The following is a 19644-nucleotide window of genomic DNA, read 5'->3' on the forward strand; positions in this document are numbered from 1 at the left end:
AAGAAAAATATATTTTTGGAATTTCAATTCTATTTTCTGGGAAATTTGGGACTTGTAATACTTGAAAAAAATGGTCATATTTTTTATCATCTGAAAGCGTGTCTTAATGAGGCCCGAGGCCAACTTAGACAGTACCTTCAGGTGAGTGACAGTGACATTTATTTTCCTAACTGGTATGCTTTTGGAAGAAAAAGACTGTGTTATTAGCAACTGTGCTAGGGTAAAATGGGACAATGTTGGGCAAGCTGGTACATCCCATCACCCTACTTTTAGAGATTGAAAAGAGGCAGAAAGATGATTGAAGTACCTTGAAGGAGGGGAAAATATATGACTTTTTCTTAAGATGCTATGGATTTTTCCACTGATATTAAATGTGCTTGCACTGCCTTTCAGATTTGTTTATTCCCTAGGCTCATGATCCCCAATGTATTTATTATTGTTGCTATTATGATTTCATTGATTAGAAAATTATTAAAAGACTGTCATTGTCTTGAAGACTTAATTTATATTGTGTGCTTTACACCTCACAATAGTCCTATAAGGTGGGTTTATGATTGTAGTTGTTTTGGAAATTAAAATGAAGTGACTCTACCAAGGTCACCCAGCTTGTAAATGGCAGAACTGAGACTTGTATATGGTGCAAGTGCAAAGCCCATACTCTTTACCAGTATATTATGTGCCTCTCAAGTTATTTGGTGTTAAGAAACTTTAAACATATATTGATTTTCTCCACCACGAGCTTGTGAGATACAATTTGCTTAGATTAGAGTACGCTTAAACTACTGGCTCATAGATATACTTATTATTATAAGAAAAATAAAAATTTGGCTTATAATACTAAAATATTGAGTACAATTATAAACTCACATTCAAATTTTTTTTCTTTTTAACGTTTACTTATTTTTGAGACAGAGAGAGACAGAGCATGAACAGGGGAGGGGCAGAGAGAGAGGGAGACACAGAATCCGAAACAAGCTCCAGGCTCTGAGCTGTCAGCACAGAGCCCGACGCGGAGCTCGAACTCACGGACCGTGAGATCATGACCTGAGCCGAAGTCGGACACTTAACCGACCAAGCCACCCAGGCGCCCCTATAAACTCACATTCAAACAAACAAACAAAAAACAACAGGATCCATGGCATGTAATTATTCAAAGATAATATATACTGGAGTAGTTGAGTGCCCTCCAAAATGCTGATTTTCATAAACACAGCTCACAAAGTATATACTCACTTCTTACAGTCAACCAATTCCATAACATAAAGAATTATATAAGTGTGTTATATAATACCTTCTGCTCATATGGTGTTTCCTGCATATGAAGAGCTATTTGAATCCCTTGACAAAAACTATCATAAGCCTCAATTTGCAGATGAGGAAACTGATGTACAGAAATGTTAGACGGCTGGCCCCAGGCTAACGTGTGCTGGAACCAGGATTCAGATATACCCATCTGGCTCCAGATCAGTGCTGGAAATTATAGGGCCACACTTACCTTCACAGCACTTTTCACATGCTTGTTACTGAAGTGTGCAGAGATAGGAGATCAATGTTAAAAATCTTCTTTTTTTAATTTTTTAATGTTTATTCATGTTTAAGAGAGAGAGCGCGCGCACAAGCAGGGGAGGGGAAGATAGAGAGGGAGACACAGAATCTGAAGAAGCTGTCAGCACAGAGCCTGATGCAGGGCTCTAACTCAAGAGCCGTGAGATCATGGCCTGAGCCGCAGTCAGATGCTTAACCGACTGAGCCACCTAGGTGCTCCAGTGTTAAAAATCTTCTACGGGGCACCTGGGTGGCTCAGGTCATGATCTCGCGGTCCGTGGGTTCGAGCCCCGCATGAGGGTCTGTGCTGACAGCTCAGAGCCTGGAGCCTGTTTCAGATTTTGTGTCTCCCTCTCTCTCTGCCCCTCCCCCACTTGCACTCTGTCTCTCTCTGTCTCAAAAATAAAAATAAACATTAAAAAAATTTTTTTAAAAAATCTTCTAAAACACATTCTTGCTCCATTTTGTTAGTTTTCTAGGATATGTATAAATATTTCTCAAAGTTTGTAGCAAGTTAGAGTAGGTGTATGTGTTTATGAGGGGTATAAAGGAGAGTAGAGCTTTTACCAATGATAAACAGGATGAGATCAAGAATGAGAATATGAACTAGTACTTAAGCAAAAAGAAGGTGAAAATAAAGCAACAGCAGCAGCAACCACAACAAAAAACTCGAATGTATAAATAAGCACATGCATTCTCTCTATTCCCATAATGCACCTGTGGCAGTGGCAACTGAGTTTTGAGAATGAGTTTTTAGTTGTTTTCCTCCTTGTGTTTGATACGACTAGCTTCCACTGCCTTGATGCAGTCATATAGATGTTGGCTTCTCAAATTTTGGTTTCTGGATCAGCAGCATCTCTTAGGCTTTGGGAGAAATGCAGGCTCTCTGGCCCCACCCACTCCTACTGATTTGGAATCTGCACTTACAAGACCCCTCATGATTCTCATGCATATTAAAGTTTTAGAAGCGATGGGCTACAAAATCATGATGAAGTCCTTCACTGATCACAAATAGTCCTTTTTACATTTTTAGAAATAATCAAAAGGAGGAAAGGTCAAAGCCAGTCATCTCTCTGTAGGGGAAGGGGGAGGGCAGGAGTAGGAAGGATGCCTAGGTAAGGAGATACAAACAATGCTCTGTTTCTTGTTTCTTTCTCTGTTTCTCTATTCTTCCACCACCTTTATCTCAACCCCCAATCACCACTCACGCACAAGTTCAGCTCACAGTATGAATACACAGCTACAGAGAACAATGAAGTCCATAATATTTGTATCCAGGATAACACGATAAGGGAAATTAAATCTCAGAATTGGGGCTTACCCGGCCGGCAGTATCGGTAAAAGGAAGTTTTCCTTAACTCCTGTGGGCTAATCAACTAGGCCAAATGTCCCAAAGGATACAAAATGGCAAAGTGAAGTGGGACTGAAAGTTACTATTATGGGTGTTCTCTACAAAATATTGCAAAGTTCTCACAATTAGTTGACAAGGTTTTTATCCCCATTTGACAGGTTAGGAAGTTGAGGCACAGAGAGGTAAATAAAATAGCCTAGTTACACAGTAAGCTAAAACTGCCAGATTCCAAATCTGATTCTCTGATTACTAACCAGTGCTCGAGCGGGAGGTATAAAAGAAAGCAAGCAATGGGTCGCATAAAACTGAGTACCTCCTGCCTCATCTTTCTCCTTCTGTTTTGCTTTGACTTGATGAGAATTGTTTCTAGGGTGCACTTTTGGTGAATTATTTACTATAGATGGGATCTTCTACTTAAATGAGAAACACAAAAGATAGGTTTCTGCCATAGGCAGTTTACAGCTTAACTGAGCAGAAAAACTAACCTCCATGTAAAAAACAAAGATGTAGTTGGCTTAGACTGTGTTAGTGGCTGTTAGTACAGAGGACATTAGAGAGATCAACAGGGTCACTGCAGTTATCTGAGAGATCTTTGAAATGACATGGGCCTTGGGATAAGACCCAGAAAGATACCTCACTCAGGTTTAAGTGTCCGTGACTTTACATTGAGTTAATTTGATTCTAGACCTTTAGTCCCATACCCTAGGGAGAAGATTAGGCTTGTTTCTTACATTTGTGCTTCCAACTAAGATTGCATTTGGACAAGGATTCCACGGCTAAAATAATGAAGGTAAAAATGTTTATTTCTAACAAAGGTGAGCGGGTAAGATAATGGGCTGGGGTGGAGGTGTCGTTTGGAGCAGGTGGAGAGGGAACAGGGTGCTGGGAGGGTGTAGAGATGGTGCCACAGGAAGTGTATTCTCCTCAAAATGTTGCCTAGCACTGGCCACGATCAGCATTCATAGTGTGGACCACAATCTGCCAGACGCCGAAAAGTCAAAATCACAGGCTATTCTAAGTGGAATGTTCATTCAGTAAGAAAATTGTTTGGGCAGGAGTCTAGCAGCCCTGGTCGAATGCAAACTGTGTCCAGCCAACTCGACTTGCTTGGCCGTTGGGTTTTTGCAGTGTGGGCAGCGTCACGCTGAGCCGTGTTTGAAACATCACCAGAGCCGGTCCCTCAGCAGAGCCTGACGACGATTAACCAGTATCCTTATCTACAGGCATCATGTTGCCTGAACTCCTGAAGAATTTGTACCTAGAGGAATTCCTGATGTTATTGTGTTTAGCCTTGTCTGGGGACTATTAGAGTTTGGAAACTTTAAACATCTCTGAAAGGAAAAAGAAAAAAAGAAACATAAATAAGGGATCTAAGAGAACAGCTACCGAACGCCACCATTGGGGTTTAAATGCTGGGCTTTAATGACGTGAAGCAGGTTACTTCTCTCTTCATGCAACAAATCTTGATCCTGTACCTACTCCGCGCAAGGCATGGAAACAGCTCTATCTGCTAGGGCTGTTGGTGAAGACTAAACTGCATAATATTTGTAAACTGCTTAGTGTCTGAAGCATAGCAATTGTTCAGTAAATGGTAGCTGTTATGGTAACAGAAATAATCAAGGGTACATTTCCACATCTTTGTTAAAAAGCACAATCCAGTTTTAAATGGGAATAATTGCAGAATACCTATATGCAGAGACAAACCCGCACAATTCCAATCTCTAAAAGTAAAGTACAGGTCAAATCCTCTTTCAGAGACCTGCAAGAGTCAATTTAAATTTTCCTGTGCCCTGGAATTTTGCTGATTTAAATATTGTTCCAATAATAATATTATTATTATATTTTTATGTAGCTTTAAAAAACATTTTTCACATTCATTAACTCTAAATAAATTATTGCCAGGAGGCTTGGAAACCAACTTGTTTTATAGAGATTTTTGTAGGTTAAATTTGTTTTAAATGAATTTGGCCTGGATCAGCAACTGAGGTAAAACAATTAAAATGTCCAATTTGGGGGAATTCTTGGTAGCTTTCCAACATGCCGTTAGTTTTCATAATCAAGCTGTTATATGATTTTTTTTCATTATGCATGAGCAAATAGACTTCACTACACTCAATTTGAAGCAATTATTATCTGTGGCACAATATAATCAAAAGGCTACTGCTATTTGTTGAAGGATTCTTTGTTTGCCAAGATTATTAATAAAGTTATGCCAGAAGCACATACAGCACTGGTTGGCACTCAGCAGCTGGCTCTGGAAGTGGGAAAATAAATCAGAATTCTTGATGCTTGTATTTTTCACTATTTCTGCCAGTGTGTGTATTGGAGAACATTTCACATTAAATAGAACTAATTGCCTTAATTGGCTTATGGCTATCAAGCCCACTGTACTGTGGGTGTGTAGTCAGAGCATGACTGGGGGAACTTCGATTCTTATGGATTTAGTGGTCCAGGTGTAACACACAGAGCAAGGCAGTTGAAAAACATGCACTGCCTCTTGTTGTGTTGTGGAATTGTGGGGTCTGGAGTGGGTAAGAAGCCTCTTCTCATCAGCCTGGGGTGGTGACTCTTCCCACAACCAGCAAAGGCAAATAATTCCCTTTAGAGGGCACATGAAGGAATATCCATGTGTCATGATGGCCTCCCAGAGCAATCCATGAGCAAACAGGAGTTCTCATTTCCCCACGTTACACCTGCGTTTTCAATAGGCAGAACCCAGCTTTGCTTTCTGGTGGCTGATAACAAATTTAATAACACTTGCAAAATTAAATTGCCTTCCTATTTTATCATGACCCCAACACATAAATCTTGAGGCTTTCTTCATTGCCACTGAATCTTTCATTTTGGGTGTCATTTCAAAGGACAGCCTGGTGGCTGGGTCATTCAACAGAGCCTAGAGGGCACTGGCACCGCCTTCCTCCATTAGCTCCTTGCAGATGCCAGAAGTTCCAGAGGAAAAAGCTTCATCCTCTGTTAAAATGCAAATGCCCAGCCCCTACATACGCGCACATGCACACACACTCACACACACACACACACACACACACACACACACACACGGAGCCCCTGTATACTTCCAGACAGTTACATTCTGATATGCTTCAGTTTAAAATGGTAAGATGGAACATGAAGAAAATTTAGGGAGGCCTAAATAGGGAAGAAAGGCCAAGATGGGGAGGAGTCATTGTCTCCCCAAAACATCATGCTCCATAGTTCTCAAGTGGTGATGGTTTGCCACTTTAACTGATTAGTCTAATGAAAGACAAACAAAAAACAACTGATTATTATGCCTAATGCATTTAAGGAGTAATCTTGCTACATCACGGCATTAAAATGGTGTGTGATTCAGGAAGAGTGAAAGTACTGGAATAATAACATTTGCCATTTATAGCTAGAAATAACATTGAAATACTCAGAAAGAATCAGAATTATCTTTGAATAAGTGAGGGAAACTCGCCTCCTTGGGCACATTTAGTGGGTGGGCAAAATTTTGTGCCTGAAGTCACCACTGGGATATGTCAAGTGCTAGGTATACACTTTCTGGAGTAATCAATTTCACATCGGGGTGCTAAAGGTGTGGGCTGGTTCTCATGAGATGGGGCAGTGGGTCTCAACCTTAGTTCTACCCATGCATGAGCTTTCACTGGTCTCTGTAGGGAGGGCTCAAGTCTCTTGTTTTCCTTCTGCCCCTGGGAGAAGGCTCTGGCACACAAGACCACATAGGTAGAGATCACTTTTATTTGGCACTTTTACAAACGTGGGAAAAGGAAATGCAAAATGAAACCAGAACACCCCTATAATTGATGGAGCAGTTTGATCTGTCTCTCCTCTTTTTTGATGTTCTTATTAAATCTGAAGTTTATAATCACTTCCCACTCATGCTTGTGAGCAATTAAGAGCATCTGCCATCACAAGAAAGAAAAACATGTACGTGAGTAATGGAATCAATGACAGAAAGGGACTCATTTGTGCATTTTAAGCTGTAGATTTAAAGACATGTTCTTGATCATTAAAAGTAGCAGTTATTTTCGTGTTCAAGAAAAGTTTTAAAATACTAAAAATAAAGCATAGGTAGAGATACTTCCTTTCTATCCAGATAAAAGGATTCCTGACTACATTTTCCAACATCAATCAGTTTGAAAAATAGTACAACATGACTGCCTTCTGAATAAAACTATTTTTGAGGTACTCACATTGCATATCTATCTCTTTGGATGCTGTAGTGGGTGGAATATACTTGTAAAATGTAAATGCATTCAGATTTTCATTCATTCAACAAAATCTGTTAAGCAGTCACTATCTACCAGGCATTGGACTGGGCCCCCAAGATCTAAAGATGATTAAAGCCATGGCCTCTGCTTCAGGGTATCTCATGGTTTACTGGGCATCCTGTATAAGTTAGGGTGCTTTTGATTACAGGTACCATTTTTAACTTACTAAAGAGTCAGGAAGGGTGTTGAGGTGGGCTGATCCAGTGGCCCAGCAATGTCTCCCAGAACTCAAGTTCTGACTCTCCGTTTTGCACACCCCATGATAAATTCACTCCACCTCTCGCTGCTTCCCCTAATGCTTATGGATGCCTGCTGGTAACATGTACATTCACATGCAGTGCAAGAAAGAAATAGAATAATTGCCTCTTAAGAATAATGAAATTCATTGCCCAAAAGCCTGAACAATGTTTTATGTATCTCATTGGCTCACACTGGTTCAGACCTGCAATATCCCCAAACATATCTCTGGTAAGGGTTTTGGTATTGCCATCATTGGCTCAGCCTAATCGGGGTCCACCTCTGAAGCAGGGGTCGGTTAGATTTCCTGAGACATATTAGCTCTCTGGGAAAGGGTTCTACTAGACAGGAGGAAAGGAGTAGGTACTGGGCTCTATCTTTTGCCACATTACCTTTCGTAACACTAAAAGCTATTTTAGTAATAATGTAGGACTTGACTGGCTGATGATGTGATTTTTGAAGTTTACTGTTTCTCCTGGATCAGAGGTTCTCAAACCTGAGAACCCAGAGGGCTTATTAACGCACAGTTTACAGGGCCCACCCCAGAGTTTCTGATTCAAAAAGCCCGAGGTGTGGTCTGAGCATTTGCATTTCTAACAATGCAGGTGATGCTGATATGCTGACAACTTTGTGGAGGTGACACATCTAATAGCAATTTGGCAGCCTTTGATGTGCTAAGCTCACCTGGGGTTGGACAAAACTTACTTCAGGATTTGAACACATTTTCTGTCCATGAGGCAGACAGTTTCTCATGGACTCTATTGCTCATTTGCCTGGTTAGCCTTGAAAGTATCCTTTCCTCCACTGGACGTGGCTTTGCCCATTACATAAAGAACCTCAAGAATCTTTTGAAAGCTATTGTTGCTGTTCCTAATAAAATAGTCTCCAAAATTATTTTTAAAAGCCAGTTATGAACATGCAAAAGGTAACCTTGTTTTACAACTGAGCTATAAGAAAGTTCCAATTCCTATTTCTGCAATTCAGAAGATATCTAGTATTGTATAAATTGAGCTCTCCTATATTGATACCGACAAGAGGAAATATATTACTGAAAATACTGAAAAACTAAATTGCTTAGGAAGTAAAAAGATCGTAATGTATTGACTCTCCACACATTGTACACAGACTGTATTTTGACATTGAATAGAGCAATTTGAAACCACTTCTTCAATGCCCAATTTTTATAATAGACCTTTGCTGAACTTACGTAGAAACGTCAGTGATCGTTGTCACTGAAAAGTTACTACATTTTCCAAAACAATTTGACTTGGTATTTGAACCGCTTAAGGAGGTAATTCTGGGGTGCCTGGGTGGCTCAGTCGGTTAAACATCCAACTTCAGCTGAGGTCATGATCTCACAGTCTGTGAGTTCGAGCCCTGTGTCGGGCTCTGTGCTGACCGCTCAGAGCCTGGAACCTGCTTTACATTCTGTGTCTCTCTCTTTCTCTGCCCCTCCCCTGCTCACACTACGTCTCTCTGTCTCTCAAAAATAAATAAGCGTTTAAAAAAAGAAGGTAATTCTGAGGAGCTCAGATGAATATGAGTTTTCAGAAAAAATATACCTGCAATGGGCCACATATTGTGCTGAGGACTATATTTATGAAATTACATTTAATGAATTTAAAACTTAAAAAAGGACAAATTAGGGGCATCTGGTTGGCTCAGTCAGTCAAGTGTCCAACTTCAGCGCAGGTCATGATCTCAAGGTTTGTGAGTTCAAGCCCCACGTCAGGCTCTGTGTTGACAGCTCAGAGCCTGGAACCTGCTTCAAATTCTGTGTCTCCCTCTCTCTCTGCCCCTCCCCCACTCACACTCTGTCTCTGTCTCTCAAAAATGAATAAATGTTATTTTTTTTTTAAAAAAAGGACCAATCAACAACAAATAAGAGCTCTCCTCATTTGCTTTTATGAGTTTGAGTTTCTCTCTCAGTGACTTAGGAAAGGTCATGACTCTAAGCAAAGATGTCTTAAAATGCCTTTCCTCAGTTTAAAACCCTTCTATAGTTTCTGATTTCTCACTGCATAAAGACTGAATTCCTTAATGGCACCATGGCCCCATCTTTGCCCTCTTGATAGAGCCTCACCTGAGGCCCTCTGGCCAGAACAACCTGCATGGGCCACACTGACCTTCCTTTTGAGTCTGGGCAGAGCCATGCTCCTCCCACCATAGGCTCTCTGCACCTGCACATCCCTCTGTTGGAAACATTGCCTCACACTCCCCTTGCTTGATAATCCTCCTCACCCTCCACGTCTCTGCTCAAATCTCACTTTCTCAAGAAAGACCTGCTGGGCCATTAAGATTTGTGAATTGAATGTTTAAGAGCCTATCATAGGACAGGCATGTGCAATATGATATTTAATCCTTCTGTCAACTGATCAGCCGGTTAGGCGTAGCTGCTCTTTCACATACGAGGACTGCAATTTGTCCAATATTAGACTAAGACAGTGCTGACTGTGGGAACTTGTGTACTTCTAGTAAACAAAGAAGAATGCTTTATATTTCTGCAGAGCAAACAGGATTACCACACACTGTCTACCTTGATTATATATGGTTTAGAATTATCTAGATGAAGGTATGTTTTATTTCCCCACACATAAATGCTAACAGGAAAAGACATTAGTTCTTGTCCTTCTTTCTTTCTCAACACTTGGCTTTAAACTGAACTTAATAAAATATAATATATATGAAAATGTGTTAATATAAAAAGCACAGAAAAAATGTGGCGTGCTATGAATAAATGCTTGATGCAAGATTTAGAGATGATACTCAAAGACCATCTTGCAATTTTTCTAAGCTGTGTGTATAGCAGAAAATGTGAATTTTGACAGAAAAAAATGACCTTGACTTATTAAGAAAAATGAACATTTTTTCTAAAGGGAAAAAAATAATTTTAAATTCATGATCTAAATTATATTCCATGAAAATGCCTCCAAATTTAATTTAGAATTAAAAAAACCACACACAACGTCTACAGCATTCAGGAGAAGCCTGCATTTAAGACATGTTCCTTCCTTCAAGTGAAGGCATGGCATTCAGTCACACTATTTTTATTGAGTTGTAAGTATGTCCCAGCTGCAATTCAGTGGTACTTTGTCAAATAGAATTTTCTACCCAGAAGAGATATAGAAGCTAAACATTGTGGCTTAAACTTAAAGAAATCCTGAATTATAGATATTCGCAGGATTCCAAGTCATTCCTGAGTTCTATTTGCAGAATGCAATCCTGTGCAAGTAGGTCTTGATCTTTGTCTTCTGTTTTAATTTTTTGTTACTGTTTATTTACTTTTGAGAGAGAGAAAGCACACAAGCGGGGGAGGGGCAGAGAAAGGGGGACAGAGGTTCCAAAGCAGGCTCTGCGCTGAGAGCAGCGACCTCGCGAACTGTGAGATCATGTCCTGAGCTGAAGTTGGATGCTCAACCAACTGAGCCACCCAGGCGCCCCTAAGGTCTTCATCTTCTAATGAATAACCACTAACATATGGTTTAAAGAAACATCATACAAAGCTAAAAGAAAAAAGAAAAAAAACTTAAAATAAAATTGCACCATAGTTCTTTAAAATTTTTTGGGACATAGTAAACACTCAGCAAGGCTAGAAATTAAAAGGTGTTTACAGATTCAGATGAATCAGAGACTGATGATTTTCTGGAAGATTGCCTATGAACTATGATGTATATTACATTATACATCTCTTATGCAATTACATATTTTTTTTCTATAATCAAAGCAAGTGAGACTTGAATTACAAATCCATATGAAATTTCCAGAATTTTCTTTTTAAGACAGCCTTGCTTTTTGTTATTATTTTTTTAGCCTGTTGTATTACCACTGCCTAACATACGATATTCTAGGAAACATTTCATTTTAAAGGGTTCCATTACAGTTAATGACGATAAGTCCATATGGTGTAATATTATAATGAATTTTCCGGTGGAAATTAATTAGATGTGTGAATGTGTGAATGTTAACATTTATTTACATCCCAGGCTAAATGTTCAAAGGAGTGTATGTTAAGCACACAATTAGAAGCAACGATGCATTAAATTGGCCTCACCAAGATTTAGTATTAATTTTAATAGTGCAATGGAACTCCTTGGAAAATCCATGTTGCTTGCTGCCCAATTGCTTGCTTTTGAGACTCCTTGTCTACCTAAGCAACTTCTTTACATAAAACTTGATAGAAAACTGAGGACGGAGAAGGAAAGCACATTTTCCACCTCCTATCATGAGGCTGTCTAATGTTCTCATTAACCTATGGACTTTCTCCCAACTCCTTTTGATTTGCACTGTGCAAACAGTATCTAACAACTCCTTTTGCAAACACTCAGTGACCTTTTAACCAGAAAGGGAATTCCTCACAGCTGCAAACCTGGAGTTACTATGTTCTTTTTAAAAGTGTTACTTTACTTAAAGTATAAAGAAACAGCAACAGTCTTTCACCAGGGTTTTCTTATTCCAAGACAAGCTCTTAGTAGGGAGGAATCATAGAACTCCAGAACCAGCTGGAGGTATTTCCTTCCCAGGTCAAGCATCATTCTGATTAACATTCTGAGATTATATTTAATTTGTGCTCAGAATTTATTGGGCTATTTTTAGTCATATATTTAGATTAGAAATATTTTATTGTTCTAGCGTTTCCTTAAAACACTATATAAACTAGTAATAATGACGTCTAACCAGGTGTGAGCACTGGGATAGTAAATTGCATGGATTGTCTAATTTAGTTCTCTTACACATGCTACGCATGCATATATCCTATTTATATCTCTATTTTATAGAAGTGAAAAGTGGGGTATGGAAGTTACATAACTTTATCTCAATAGCTGGCAAGTAAGTGGTTGAAGTAATCTTTGAACCAATGACTGTCTGACTGACACCCAGTGTGTCAATCAGCCAATACTAAATGTTTTGAGGCGATTTTCATTATAGTCTTTAAAAAAAGCACCAACTGATTAGATCATAGTTATTTTGTGATTTTGTGTAACAAATATCTTGTTAAACCCCCAAAACAAATTTCACATACACTCAGTACAAAAAAACAAGAAAGCTTGAATAATGAAAATATTATTTGCTGTGCTATACAGAGGAAATACATGATTGGATGAATACTTTGCAGCATTGTAAGTTTGCAAACTCTCTCTGAAGCATTCCGTATGAAGCTACTTCTTATAGGGGGAGCCTGGGTGGCTCAGTCAGTTAAGGGTCCGACTTCAGCTCAGGGCATGACCTCACGGTTCGTGGGTTTGAGCCCCACGTCTCACTCTGTGCTGACAGCTCAGAGCCTGGCACCTGCTTCGGATTCTGTGTCTCCCTCTCTCTCTGCCCCTCCCCTGATGCACTCTCTCTCTCTCTCTTTCTCTCTGTCTCTCTCAAATAAATAAACATTTACAAAAATCTTAAAGTTACTTCTTATGTAATGAGACCTCTTCATGAAACCCAAATGCCTCTATTTCCCTAATAGTCTTGATAACTGGGAAAGGAAAAGAAAACAGCAGTTGGTGAACACAATAACAAGACTGAGTTAGAGTATGTGTTAGTCTAAAAGACATTTGCAAGTCAAGTAACATATTTTAGTAAATAAAAGATGGTTTCAGGCAGCTCAGAATTCTGGATAAATGTCATTTGCCTTATGAAGAAATTTCAGCAAGAAAAGTAGCAAATTTCATGATTTCTGAAAATGTGAACTTGATCTACCCTCGTAGCCTATATGCCCACCTGGACTTTAGTTCTTGCAAAGGCACTGGAAATTTCACGGTGATGAGCAAATCTTCACTGCCACTGACTATGCAACTTTAATTTAAATGTATAAGACTTACAACCCCATCACTACCCCTTCTCTCCTTATAAATTCTAGACCTGTCATCTATGGGACTGATGAATGTGATGAGTATTAGCTGTACTCTCCAAGCGATTTGTTGTATAGGAAAAAGACAAAGAAGGATGTAGGAAACATGTAGACTTTTATCCTGAAAGCAGAATAGAAAGGAAAAGTAAAATTTTATTTCTTATTTTGACTCTGGCAAGAACTGAAGGTTTGAGGTCACAAGTTTCCTTGTTTACACATGTAATTGTACGGCAAAGCCATTGCAAACTGACTTAGGTTTTCAATCTCATACAGACTAATTTTATATCAACAGATATAAAATTTAAAGTGAAAAGGTAGGGGCGCCTGGGTGGCTCAGTTGGTTGGGCGGCCGACTTCGGCTCGGGTCATGATCTCGCAGTCTGCGGGTTCGATTCCCCGCGTCGGGCTCTGTGCTGACAGCTCAGAGCCTGGAGCCTGTTTCGGATTCTGTGTCTCTCTCTCTCTGACCCTCCCCTGTTCATGCTCTGTCTCTCTCTGTCTCAAAAATAAATAAACGTTAAAAAAATTTAAAAAAAAATAAATAAAGTGAAAGGGGAATTACCAAATAATTTCAGGGTCTAACTTTATGTGTTCAGTAAATATTGTGCAGATCCCACAGCTAACAATTGCCATGGAATTGGAGCTGGGGAAGTAAGTAAAATCTTCTCTTGCTTTATTTTTCACATGAGATTTAAAAATTGTAACATATTCTCAGATCCATTTCTTGAATGACACATACTATTATAAACTTATAAATACAAAAGAGTGGTTAGTCACCTCTAAAAGCAAATCAGACAACGTATAGAATGAGGGGGACCTCATAGGTCATCAAGTCATCCCTTGCCTCTAGACATAATTACAAGTACATATGCTACTGTCATGAGTCTTCTTAAAAATTCTTGCCTTCCTTTTGTCTCCCAAACTTGAAATGAGTTTGTTTTCACTCCCATTTGCCTCTAGTTGACTTGGTAAAGAGGTGACTGTAATATTCCCTACCTGGAAAACATTTGAAAAGAAGCTGAAGAAAAGCTATCAGAGATAATTCAGGCAAATCAGAATTCCATAATAACTGTGGGTGTTGCAAACAGTTCAGGTTTGGATATCAGATCTAGGATGGATCACTTGTTTCTTAACTCATGTGGTCAGAGTTTTTCAAACTTGATAGCTAGAGAGCGGGTTAAAACTCATCTCTGGGTTTCACCTCCAGAGTTGGATTTAGTAGGTCTGAGTGGGGCCTCAGAATTTGCAGTTGTACCAAATTTCTAGGTTCTGCCAAGGATGTTGACGTGTGTGTGGGTGGGGGGCACTTTCGGAAGTTCTGCCCCTGATCACCAGGTAACTTGTTTTAAGTAGCTGATCTTCAATTTGCTTGTCTCTGAAAGGGAATATCATTATCTGTGAAGACAGATACACTTAGCCCAATCCCTGGCACAGAGTGTATAAATTTGCAGCCCTGAAATATTTAAGACCACCCACACTCCATATATGAGAAAAATGCAGGCAGGGATAAATATGAAGGTTTTATGTTTGTTTGCATTTTGTTTGATCATTGTGTTTTGATTATTCCCAAGGTCTCCATTCTTCTAAAAAATAATTTTGATTATTCCCTTTATTATGTTATTTTAATCCCTCACCATAAAAATAAAAATACATGATATAAAACTCATGTAAAAAAAATCTCTAATATAAGATCCAGACAAACACTGTTTACAAATAGAATAGAATTTTTTGACTTGATGATATCTTAGAGACTATCCAGTCAACTTGTTCATTGTAAAGACAGAGAAACTTCTCCAAAGTCACAAATTATTTAGTGACTAAATCCCAAGTCATTCAGATCAAGCCAGCCTAGTGCTGTGCCACCACCTCCAGAAAACAACTTCACATATATGTTTAAAACTTATTATTATTTAACAATATATTTATTAAATCATAAGTTGGCAGGAGGGAGAGACGGCCTGACCTCAATGTGCCAAAGTCTAAAATGACAGTATTTGGCTTCCGTAGGGTCCTCTCATGGGACAGGCATGACAGGAACAAGTTCATGGTTCTAATCACTGGAGGTGTTGGATTGGAGGTGGGGGGCAGGGGGCTCATCTGTGGTAGGTCTGGAAGACAAACCTGAGAGAGTATTTGAGGACCTGGGTGGGCAGCAGCATTCACTCCCATTAGGGCAGGGAGGGTGGGTCAGCCTTAGGGTAAGGCTCTTTCTTTGGACTACAACCATCACCAACCTTCTCTAGGGTCCCGTTTGGCCTCTTATTGCCAAACAATGATTTGGCCTCCCCTCCAGACTGTGGGAAAAAGTTTTGGTAACTACTGCCTGTGATCCTCAGGCCCCAGTAGTGAGTCAGTGGGTTAGGATAGCAGGGTCATCTCAACTGGCTCCAATCCACAACCTGTTCTTAGCCACTACAAAAAGAATAACACTCTACCATCGTTTCATTTATCATCATTAGGAAAATTGTATCTATTACTTGGGAGGAAAGCATAGGGTGTCTAGGAGCAATGCTGAGCTACACTGTGAATTTCTCTTCAAACACGTCTGTGTGAAGCTGTCTTTGAAATAAAGTTTTCTCTAAGGGCTAGAGTTTTTCAAGAATTCCCAGTAATACTCCTATGCCAGACTTCCTTTCCTATGCCAGATTTCCTTTTTTCCCCTTTGTTTTTCTTTTTTATAGATTTTCCTTTCTTACAGTGCACTCTCTTTGTGGTGGAGTTATTTGTCTCTCTTCTTGTACCACTGGCTATTATGGTTGTTATGGCACAGAAAGGAAATGAGAGATAGGAATCCCAGACATTGGTAGATGAGAAAGATCCTCCAAAGTTTCTACTTTCCCCTTTTGCTGGGGTCTTATTTAAACTATTACTAAAACCATCCAAGAATAGAGCAAGGTCCCATCTGGAAATGTTAACCCCTACTGCCATCAAGGGAAAAGATAAAGGAACTATTATGGACTGAATATTTATGTATCTCCAAAATTCACTTTTTGAAATCCTAACTCTCAATGGGATGGTCTTTGGAGATAAGGCTTTGGGAGATAATTAGTTAGATAGGGTCCTGAGGTTGAGGCCCTCTTGATGGAACAGATGTAATGCCCTTATAAAAAGGAGACATGGGATCTCCCTCTCTTCTCTCTACCATGTAAGGATACAACAGTTAGAAGGCCCTAGGCAAACAAAGAAGAAGGCCACCTGACACCTAATCTACCAGCATCAGGATCTTGAATTTCTCAGCTTACAGAAGCATAAGAGATAAATGTTGGTTGTTTAAGCCATCCAGACTGTGGTGATCATTATGGCAGCCCAAGCTGACTGAGATAGGAATTGAAGTTGAGAAACTTCAAGAAAACAAGTCTAAGAATCAACATTTTATTTCCATTAATGACAGGTGAAATTCAGGACATGAAATGATTTAGAATACAGGATGAGAAAGTACAGTTCACCATACAGAAAAGCTTTATAGAAGCAAGGAAATTATTATCATAAAATTCATGAGAGGGTGACTCTTGAGAAGAAGAAGGGGCTCATGGAAGGGATACATACAAGAGATGCTGGCCTCTTAGGTGCCATCACCCTCCATATCTTATCCTGGATGGGGTTGCATGAGTATTTGTCTTTCAACTACTGGTGAACGATACATATGTTTTTATAAACATTTTTGCAACTATGTTTTATTTCATATTTTTAGAGCCTTGTAAGAAATTAAATGGCTATTTAATATTTAGAATTTCTGTATAAAATTTTAAAGAATTTGACTGGATTATATGAATAATAATAAAGACAGAGGCGCCTGGGTGGCTCAGTCAGTTAAGCATCCAACTTCGGCTCAAGTCATGATCTTGCAGTCCACGGGATGGAGCTCTCCATTGGGCTCTGTGCTGACAGCTCAGAGCCTGGAGCCTGCTGCAGATTCTGTGTCTCCCTCTCTCTCTGCCCCTCCCCCACTCACGCTCTGTCTCTCTCAAAAATAAAACATTAAAAAAAATTTTTTAATAATAATAAAGACAAAAATAACATGTCTTTTATTAGCATATTTCTGTAAATTCTATGACCTTTGCTGTCTCACTGCACCTTTCCTAACAGGCTGAATTTCTTGAGTGCTTTTTTTGGTATCTTGCAGTAATCATTTATTAGATTTTAGTTGTTTATTATGTGCCTAGGTTTTCAGGAGCAACTATAAGAAGCAAAGAGAAAATGTGTAACTATTTTATTCTAAAAATGAGATATTGAAAAGCAGCAGTTGTATAACTCGGATTTATATCAGCCCAAAAGGATGAAGAAAGAAAAAAGGAAGAAAGAGATGGAAGAGAAGGTAGAGAAAGGTTTAAGGGAATAAAACTATGTACAGAGTGCTCAATGCATGCTAGATGGTTTCATTCAAGTATTAGATTTATTTCCCCAAACCATGGGAGCTCTTTTTTTACCAAGGGGAAAAGAGACTCCAGGAGAGTTTCTTGTAGCCCTTCAATTTGATTGCTCCCAGATTACAGCTCTGATGTTACCATATATTAGTAGCGAGAAAAAAAATAATGGCATCCAGTTCTGGTGACATCGACAACTTTCCGAGTAAAATGGCTTTAGGTATCATTTGCCTCAAGAAATTCCAGTGGATTGGAAAAACTGTAGTTGCTTCCCTGTCAGTTCATTAGAGACAGGGACTGGGGACTCTATAAGAGTTTCCACACTTGCACTTTTCAGAGCAATCGGGCTGGCATTAATAGAAATATAAGTGAATGGATCTTGTCTTCAAAATCTGATCTGTCACCTGGTTCCAGAGAGAAGACAAAGTCATACCTTATTGGGGGATGGTAAAATAGACCTCTGAAATTACAAGAAATTGTATGATGTGTCATTAAATGCAATTTCTTTTTAAGAATTCTCTCATTGGTAATTATTCTTATTATGTAGGTGGACAGTCTCTTAATATAGATAAAGACCTTTGCAGCTGCTCTCATCATAGGCCTCATGTTTAATATGCACTTTGTAATTAGCGTGGATGTAAAGCCCCACATTTGCAGTCAGCTTCCCTTTCTGTCAGATCGGTTTTTAATCTGGGCTGTGTTCAGCTGCGAAGGGCTGATAAGCATTTCTGAAATCTCTGTACACGACAAACAGCACTTTAATCTCGTCTTTCAATTTCCAGTGCACTCATTACACAAATTCAGCTCAAAGAACCTTGATGCATGAAAATTAGCCTTCCTGGATGTGGTACAATTTCTTTTAACCTTTTAAAAAATACTCTGACCCTCCAGGCCATTCGTCCCAGCAAAATGTAGGCAGTGACTTACTTGCAAAATGGAGGAGATTCATCTCGAAGGCCAGGGAGACTAAAATTGAGCTAAATGTTAGCTATTTGTTTTAATTGAAGATGAGGGAAATGATTTCTTCAATTTTAACCTAATTTTTAGAGAATAAACATCATTACATAGAGATCAATTATATTTCTGTGTAGTTCTTTCATATACAGAACCTCCACTAGCCCAGCTGTCTGACAGAGCTTGCTCATTTAAACCTCAAGCCAATTAGCACCAATTTTCAATCAGTTATGTAAGTATTAACCTGTTCCTCTCTGTATGTAATCTGTGTGTGAGCTGGCTTGAAGGAGATGAAATTCTTAAAGTGTCAAATTGCTTTCCCTAATACATGCTTAGGTCTTTATTTGCATTACACCCTAGGCTCTGATTTCAAGCTTTCAAAGATAAAAATGTGTGAAATAGCTGCTGTTCCTTCCTAGTCTCTAGAGATGGGTCACAGGCTGGGGAGGGGCGTGTACTACTTGAGGAAAGATCCCTTGGTATAAAGACTGAGCCTATCTTAAAGGGAAGCAAGAATGAATGTTATCTGTCATTTGGCCCCACATAATAGTCCTCAAACACAAATCAAGGCAAGTTGAAGAAAAAAAGATGCCCAATGTATTTAACCTTGTTTGGATTATCCAAAGTGAATCAAGCTTCTGAGATTCTCCAGTAAAGAAAAGACAGGTTATTGCATGCACATAAATTGCTTAAAAAACAAAAGTTTGTGTATTCATTTTGACAGGCAGGAGGAGGGGCAGAGAGAGAGGGAGAGAGAATCCCATGCAGGCTCTGAGTTGTCAGCACAGAGCCTGATGCGGGACTCCAACTCATGAACTGAGTTGACCTGAGCCAAAATAAGAGTCAGATCATGACCTGAGCCAAAATAAGAGTCAGACACTAAACCAACGGAGCTATCCGAGCACAGCACACCTGCACATAAATCACTTTCATGAAAGCTACAAACATTTTTGGTGCGAAAATATTCAGGAATGACTTGAGGACTTTTCTCTAAGTTTACAGAAGAGTATTTTCACCCCCAGCCTCCCAAACACAAAAGCCCTGGGTTTTTCCTAATTCTCCCAGCTCTGCTTTAGAGTT

General features: G+C 39.3%; 1 long non-coding RNA gene across 1 annotated transcript in view; it reads left to right on the top strand.

The window, feature by feature from the left end:
* The window catches only part of LOC122227767, a 52790-nt gene extending 34937 nt beyond the window's left edge, over window positions 1-17853 (top strand). The window contains exon 6 of the long non-coding RNA XR_006206217.1: window positions 17410-17853. This is a non-coding gene — a long non-coding RNA (uncharacterized LOC122227767). The remainder of the gene's footprint in view (window positions 1-17409) is intronic.
* Window positions 17854-19644: the final 1791 nt, after the last annotated feature.

The sequence above is a fragment of the Panthera leo genome, chromosome C1, assembly GCF_018350215.1.
Source record: "Panthera leo isolate Ple1 chromosome C1, P.leo_Ple1_pat1.1, whole genome shotgun sequence".
Lineage (NCBI taxonomy): Eukaryota > Metazoa > Chordata > Mammalia > Carnivora > Felidae > Panthera > Panthera leo.